The sequence below is a fragment of the Dermacentor andersoni genome, chromosome 11 (assembly GCF_023375885.2).
Source record: "Dermacentor andersoni chromosome 11, qqDerAnde1_hic_scaffold, whole genome shotgun sequence".
Taxonomy (NCBI): domain Eukaryota; kingdom Metazoa; phylum Arthropoda; class Arachnida; order Ixodida; family Ixodidae; genus Dermacentor; species Dermacentor andersoni.
In genome coordinates, this window is record NC_092824.1 from 113593462 (window position 1) to 113601776 (window position 8315).

Below are 8315 nucleotides of genomic sequence, written 5' to 3' on the forward strand. Positions count from 1 at the left end.
GCTCGAGAGCCCGTGAGTCTTGCAGGCCTTCGGTGAAAAATGTTCTGCGCATCCGATGTGCTCCGTGAATTCTGAGCTGAATCACTGACATCGAGTCAGCAGCGCAGTTGCAATGCGCTACACGGCGCGATTGTTGGCTGCAGTTCGCGTTCGCGTGCTCTTGCTTTTCGGGGACTTTCCCCCCGACAACGGGCCGCACGGCCGAGCTCACATTACTTGCAGGGCGCATGCGCCGTCGCGCCGTGAGAAAGGTGTATTCTTAGATAATCATGCAGATCAGATGCAGAACCAACATAAATTCTGTAGTGGCTTCTGATGTATTCAGAACTGTTCGAGTAAATACAGGAAAGTTTCAGTAGCTTTCTCGTCTAACACTACAATGGGATAGTGAAAGCAGGAGGGTTCGTTACTGCGAGTACTAACCTTTCATGCAAATGCAGCTCGTCATCACCAGAGGGTGCTACTTAACTCGGAGCTCTTGTTCCCACTTTTTTCCTGCTAAAGCTAGCCCAAAATTAACTGAAGCTAACTGCGTCTTCACGTGTTGACACCATGAGCGAAGGAGACAAAGTCACATTATACCTTACTCAAGTATTGGCACATATTGCAAAAGTTGCCCAAATTTTTCACATTGGTTGTGTGAAGGTGACTAGGAAGCAATAGGACTTGTTTATCATAGTGAAAGAGGGGTTTGAAGATTAATGTGAAGACGACAAAGGTAACGCTAAATAACCTGGAAAAGGAAACAAGCATTCATGACTGTCAGTCCGCATCTAGAGTGGGAACAGGAGTACCCTTATCTTGCTCATTTGCCACGGGGACCTAGACGACGCGAACAAAATTTACAGAATAAAAATGGGTTCGAGTGCATACGGCAGGCATTACCAAATCCTGACTGGGAGCTTACCACTCTTATTTAAAAGTGTACAATCAGTTAATTCTACAGGTGCTAACATGTGGCGCATTAACTTGGAGGTTAATAAAGAATCTCGAGAACAAGGAGCACGGAAAGAGCGATGGAACGAAAAATGTTGGGCGCACCGTCAAGCTATCAGAAGAGAGCTATGTGTGTCAGAAAGCAAAGAAGGATAGCCGATATTCTGGTTGAGATTAAGAGAAAAAAAATGGAGTTAGGCAGGTGACGTTGTGCGTAGCATAGATAACAGGTGTACCATTGCAGTTGCTGAATCGGTATTAAGGGAAGGGTGGCACAGTCAAGGAGGGCATAACTTTAGGTGGGAGAATGTCATTAGGATATTTGCAGGCGCAAGTTGAAATCAGCTAGCGCAAGACGAGGAATATTATAGATCATTCGGGGAGGCCTTCGTCCTGCCCAGTGGACATAAAAATAAGCTGAGGATGGTGATAATGATCACTAGGACGGTAGCGGCATGGAAAACATTTGAAAATGTGCTAGATAGTAGCTCGGTAAATATGGTTGAAGCTCATTACAATAGGCAAGTATACAAGTCATTATTAAAACATTATGACGAAACAGAATATAACGAAATAATGGCTATAACGAAGTGAAATTTGCTTTCAAATCCCTTGGAGAAATTCATAGTGCAGTACATGCAATAATTGATATGACCAAGTAGTGGATATGACAAACTAATTCTGCTCCTTCCTCCGATTTTGCTATAGAAAGGCTTTATTGTATTCAATACGACGAAGAAAGTGAAAAATTCACTGAACTTTTTTTGTTTATATGAGCATATATACTATAGCATACCTGCTAATATTTTTATGAGCCTTGATTTTGATCATATTCAAAGGAATTGATTATGAGTTCTAAAGGTTTTGAATTGTTTTAATAGAATACCTGCAGGAAAACAATGACAATGTCCGTGGCAAAAATAATGATTGGCACAACGTCGTAGCACATTGTGACGACGTCTACAAATAATGTGGTCATATGATACAGTCGAACCTCGTCATAAAATACCACTCGACACGACAACACATTTGTTATGTGTGATGTTCGTTATAAGCAAACACGTTGATAAGGCCGAAAAGATTTTACAGAATTTTAATCACCTCGTTATATCCAATTATTTGTTATATCTGATAGTTCGTTACATATCTTTGCAGTTGGACATGCAGAGCAAGGAGTTTCCAGCCGTCTGGACATCTTCGCCAACTAAGATCCCAGCTAGAATGGTCGTTTGCACGGAGACATCTTCAACTGACTGTTCATGCCACCGGCAAGGCACTGTCTCGCCTGCATCACTCGCAACTGGCACCTGTGGCATGACATGAACGTGAGGCTGCGGATGCTGTTTACCTCGCTGCTCCAGGAGCCAACTGGACCTGGGAGGGACACCAAAGGCACAGTAAGAATCGCAGCCTATGTATCTTCACGAGTTTATCGATTCATTATCGAAACAGTTACAGCCGTGTTACAGTGCAGTCAGCAGTAATATCCTGCCTCTCATTCCTTTACTTATTTCAACAAACAACAAATTGCCACTACGCTACTACATTGACTGGGAAAAGGTGCAACATGGGCACATATAGAAATTGGTGCAAGAAAGCTGCACCTTTAGTTTTGTCTTTCACATGATTATCCTGTACCTTAGCAATCGTCATTCATTTTCTATAGCATAACCGGTATGAACATGCGAGCCCCTGGTTCCTTCCATGATGATGATGCTGATGATGCTTATTTGGCATCCGCTTTGAAACGTGGCGGGGAGAAATGCAATGCTATACGAGAAGTGCGACACCTGTGGGTAGTCTATGAAACCCGCCTATCCGATGTACAAACGGCAGCCATACGACATGACTCCATGCTAGACAATCACACGAGCTCTGGGCAAAACTGTCAGCGCTAAGGCACACTCGTTGACATTCAATGGCACCATACGTTCTCCATTCTTGGGCAGTGTACACGAAGACGAAATACGAGGAAGAGATCACATGAAGAGATCACGTCCAGGGATCGCTCATAAGCGTATGATGAGCGCTCATAAGCATACTCATGGATGTTGGGTAAATAATCTTTTACCTAGAATAAACCCTTTCAATTGTTAGACTAGCTCTTGTCCTGTCTTCTTTCTCCTACTTCATTTGTGTGTGCGATGCCCAAAATTGGATAGCTCCTAATTCGCCCGCTTTTCAATCTGCAATGTTGTCCACTGAAGATCCCTGCGGATAGTAACACACTTATCAACTGCAATGATGTCTACGAGTATATCGTCCACGCAGCAACTTTTCATTTCCCAATGCAAATGTGGTGTTGCTAGACCAGCCTATTTTTGGCATAGACATCCTCGACAGCTTCTTCCTCATTGACTATCTACAACCGTGGGCCGCCAGAGGTCGCATCTTCATCATGACCACGTCCACCCACCCACCTAAGAGATCTTCACCAAGAAGCCACAAGGTAGACCACCGTCTGCAGCATACAGCCATGTCGACTATCTGCAATATGCGATATCGGGAGAAAGCGGTAATACACTGCCAACTGTGTTGCCGAATGGGCAAAGAACATTGACTGCATCGTATGCACAGATAAGGCTGCGGCTATGATTAAAGCAATTAATTTCAGTTGGACGAGTTTCGTTGAAAGACTGCAAGTCACTAGACTTTTTTGTCTTTTAAGTATTGTAACTGATAGTGGGAATTAGTCAGGAATGTATAGTTGTTGAATCGACCTGCTCTTGATGCCAAGAAATCCATGTGCATGTTTTACCTATTGATGTTTAGTTGCAGAAGAAAGGGAGGGGTCCTTGTCTCTAGGGTCAACCAGCTCTGCTAAATTCATATAGAAACCCACAGCTATTCAATGCCAGTATCTTCTGTTTCATTGGTACATACTGAAAAGCGTACGAAAAAAAGGAAAAGGAACCTCCTGGTTCTGCGAATGCAAATCGGTTTTCAATTTTGGAAAATGAAGAAATCTGAACAATTTATTCATGGTCCACGGCCTTCACAGTATTCGCAAGACGAGAATGCAATTACACCACGATGAAGAAGCACACAGTGTGTGAACATTTCATTCAAAGTATAGGGTTCCATTTTGACGTTTTACATGTCATAGCCTAGATCAACTTTATTTGCAAACGACCTCATTTCACGAAATGTAAGATGGCGCATTAATAAAGTGCTGTTAATATGATTTTACAAGTTTACTCTTATTTGACATGCAAACGAGAAAGCGCACAATAATACAAAAAGAAACACTGATGGGCCATTTGCCGCAATGCCCGTTTTATTTACATATGTACTGGTTGTCTGTAGGTAGCCTTGCAACTTAAACGTTGGGCCTGATCAGTCATAGTGAGCATTCAATATTTCGATGCGCCTGACTTGGTGTAAACATGAAGTCTTCCCCCAACGTCATTATAACTTTTGGTTACCATGTTAGGTTTGTTTACCCGCAAAGTTTCTTCATAGGTTTAATTTTATTCTCTTGCAGCCCGTGCAAGGCGAACAGTAAATATAATTGGGTGGAGTATTACAACAAGGACAAATGGCTAAATGTAGTTCAGTAATGCAAGCAGCCACGAATATTTAGATAGGTACTCAGTGCTTTCATAGTTTTCATCTAGCCAATTCTAAAAATAAGAAATCAAGTTCTACATCGTTACCGTCTCTGTTTGATATTCTAGTGGCCACAATATCGACGGGTCGCATGATATACCACGCCAAGTGACGTTGCCTGCTCCCATATTTCTCCTACATCGAATATCCTTGTCCGGCTTTCAAGAACCCCTCCGACTGCTACCGTGAGCCTACGTTGCTTTCCGCAATTAAAATATGTGGCTATGAAAACTAGCGCCACTAAAAGCTAATGGCGCACCAAGTCACAGGCAGTCGTTGAACGAGTTTTGAATGGGAACAATGGGTGCCTACTATATTTTGGGGACAATCGCAACATCCACCTTCGTCTTTCTTGTTCACTATTTTCCTTGTATTTGACTTTCGCTAGGAGTATGTGAGCAGTAATTTTTCAATAATGTATCAAATACGAATCGGATAGTGTCAGAAGCGAAATTCACATAGTTCTCGCATGAGGAACTTCCCTTTTCACCATAAATATAGAGTGGTCTTCAAATCCAAATATATTCCCATTACTAAATTCCTCTGATTAAATTGCACGCTTTGAAGTGCAGTTTATTAAATGCCCAAATGAAGTATTCGGAGCACATAAGTAGTTTATTCGCTTACTGTTACTCATTGATGAGCGCGAATGATAGCAGCAAAGCCAAAAAAAGGGCAGGAAAGGGGGAACGAAGAACAAATTAAGGAGGATAAAGTAAAACAATGACGCATAAAGGATTCTACAGTGTACCTTGCACACCGCAGTCGACCTGGACACGCTGGACAACATATCGCCAAAGGCGATGCTCGACTCCAGTCAGCGAGTCCAGAACTTGGTCGAGGTGTTAAGGCGCTGACAAGGGGCGCTCTCCGACCGGGGTCCTCTGGGCAACGCCCCCATGGACGTCTAAAGGCCGGGATTCTTGGGCAGACGTTGGCCCTGTGGATGTGAGTTCATGCTTTGTAACGACAATCTTTCTATGATCTCCCAGTCTCAGATATTTATGACAATCCTTGTTAACTTTTCCGTAAAACCTACCTTCTCGAACGCTTTGCATCACCGTGTATAAACAATCAATGAAGGATCGTCAAAAGCTGCTTTTCTTTTCTTTTTTCTTGAAAGAAAAGAAAGAAAAAGAAAGATCGTCAAAAGATGCTTTTTTTATGTTTGAAAAAATATTTACTTTCTACGTACGCGTATCAGCCCTGGGGCGACAGGGATTGTTCCTTAAGTTGGCCACCAAGCGATACTTGTCTGCATTATTTTGTCATCGCTCAGCTCAGGCAGCCACCTCCTTATCCCAATTTCGAATTGCAGGTGCTTTTAAAGCCATGGAAAATAAATCATTCAACAGTACTACTTTAGTCTTACAAGCACTTGTTTAACTTGTGCGAGCGCATGAACGATCGAAATTTTGAATCCAAATTCAATGTAATATTGCGTAGAAACAAATTGTCCAAGAATTTGATATTCAAATTTTTTTTTAAATTTCATTATGATCGAATGCACTAGTCTACCAAAATATTGGAGCCAGACTTAAATATGGCCCATGCCTACGGTCCATTGGACACTTGTATAACCATTTCCAAGTCAATCATATGGCGAGCTCAATTTTTGCTCATACATGATCTGCTTATTTAAACACATTTACCGTCAAATACAATTTTTCTTCATGTAGTGTTCGCGTTGCAATAATGAAGTCTCACCTGACCCATCCTTGTTCACAATTATCGCTTAGTAGTAATCAGAAAGTTCTATTTAATCTCACACACCTGCAATAACCAATTCTTTCAATGCTTAATACTTAATAAACTACTTGCGTGTAGTTACATCCCTAGCATACAATCTCGGTTAACATTGCTTGCAAACGCATTGGTTATGTTTGAGTGAAGCTTGTGCTATATCTGGCACTGAGAAACGAAGATATGCAAAGGAAGGGCACTTCATTTTTTTTCAACATTTTCTTTGCATTTATTTTGCCTAGTGATTTGCATGGTGTAGCCTTTGCTCTGACGCCTTTGATTGACACAATATTCACAATATCAACTCCCAAACACAATACTGACGTTTTGTATCCTGCGGTAATATGAAGTAACAAGCCTAGTGCTTTTTTTGTTCTTTTGGTCCATAATTGGCTGGCATGGCATTAAGCCTTTGTTACTAGCAGTATCGACCACTTGCTGGGAAAAAATGGTCTTCACTCTAAGCTGTGAAGGTGGTTGGACAACGAAGCTTAAACGACAACTATGACAAGTACCCATTGCGATGTAGGTTGAAATTGTTCACTTGGCAACATTGATATGACATCACCTAATTATTATCCTAAGATGTTTCGACGGCCTGCCAATTGGCTCGCGCGGCAACTTCGTGCACCTACAAAGTGTGGACAAGAAAGATGAGAAATTCGCCGTGCCTAGTATGAACGTTGCTCTCCGGTAGTCCTCACTTACATTGCCTTCCCATAACACTTTCACAACACAAATTAGTTGCTAGGCGGGTTCTTTTACGTACGAAAGTGTAGTAACGTCACTCCCTGCTTCGTACGCTACAGTCAAGTTACCGTAGCCGCGGCAGCTTGCTCAACAGTAATCATTACCGGGAAACATAATTGAAGCGCTACGTGCTTCGCATTGCATGCAGGCAAAGGAGCGCCTTATCAACTATGTGGTTTCGGTATTTGTTTTGAGTTTGTTATTTATGGTAGCGTATGCTGTTCTGTGTGTTGTATCCGATTCCAAAGAATGTACGCGCAGTTCGCCTCGCCTTGCTGAGTGCTCGTAGCCTCTGCCTTACGGCGGTATGAGTCATTACCTTTGAGGATATGAGCCATAATTTTCTGTCGACGTTACGCCACGAAAAAATCCCAATATCTTAGCCATAGACAACTTCGGTGTAAAATATTAAATTGTGGAGCTTTATTTGTCGTGACCACTATCTTATCATAAGGCACACTGCAGTGGGAGACTTTGGGTTAATTTTGCCCACCTGTGCTTCTCTAGCGTGGACATAAACCTAAGTACGCGTGTTTCTCATTTCGCCTCTGTCGAAATATGGTCACTGCCACACGTATCTAACACACAACCTCGAGCTCAAAACGCAATGCCGTAGCCACTAGCAGTACAACTGAGCGACTTTCTACAAAGGGTGATGCCGATCATAAATAAAATTATAAATGTACTCGAAGGCAAAGAAACATTACATAATATAGCTTCTGGCGTCCTCCCTTGTTTCTTTCTCTTTGCACACACAGGCACTGACCTCTACTTTCCAATACAACGTTGCGCCCTTCTTTTGTCGTCTGTTCCTTAGCGCCTACACCTCCGTGCATCTGCGTGCCATCTTCTGGAATGTAAGGGAGGGGCTCGACCGGGAGGACGTCTTGGATTGGCTCGGCTTTCACTATGCATTCCTCGGTCTTTGTCTCTGGTCACAACTACTTGGCGTCATCACAGACGGTAAGAAGACAGTACCCGTGTCACCTATCCTGATGCTATGTCACATGTGTGGCATTATCAGGAAACATTCCTTCGGGTTATAACTCAGCCTCCGTTTGGTACAATGTTCAGTAGCATGCTGAACATGGCAGCAGATTTATACCTATACTGATGTTTTTGACTTCAAAGTATAGAGTTATATGTAACTGAAAACCCTGTTTGGTTACACAGGATTATCTATTTCTCTATAAGCTGACCTAAAGGTGTCCTGTGGTACATATCTCAAGTTAACCACATCGGCTAGATTACTTGAAAAGGTGGACAATACTTGCAAT

The 8315-nt window shown here is 42.4% G+C and overlaps 1 long non-coding RNA gene across 1 annotated transcript; it reads right to left on the reverse strand.

Moving 5' to 3' along the window:
- Positions 1 to 1861: 1861 nt before the first annotated feature.
- LOC129386994 (uncharacterized) lies at positions 1862 to 7995 on the reverse strand. Its single transcript, XR_008614333.2, has 3 exons — positions 7805 to 7995; positions 5297 to 5485; positions 1862 to 2310 (listed from the first exon to the last, which is right to left on the reverse strand). It is a non-coding gene; the product is annotated as an uncharacterized lncRNA (long non-coding RNA).
- Between the last annotated feature and the right edge of the window lie 320 nt (positions 7996 to 8315).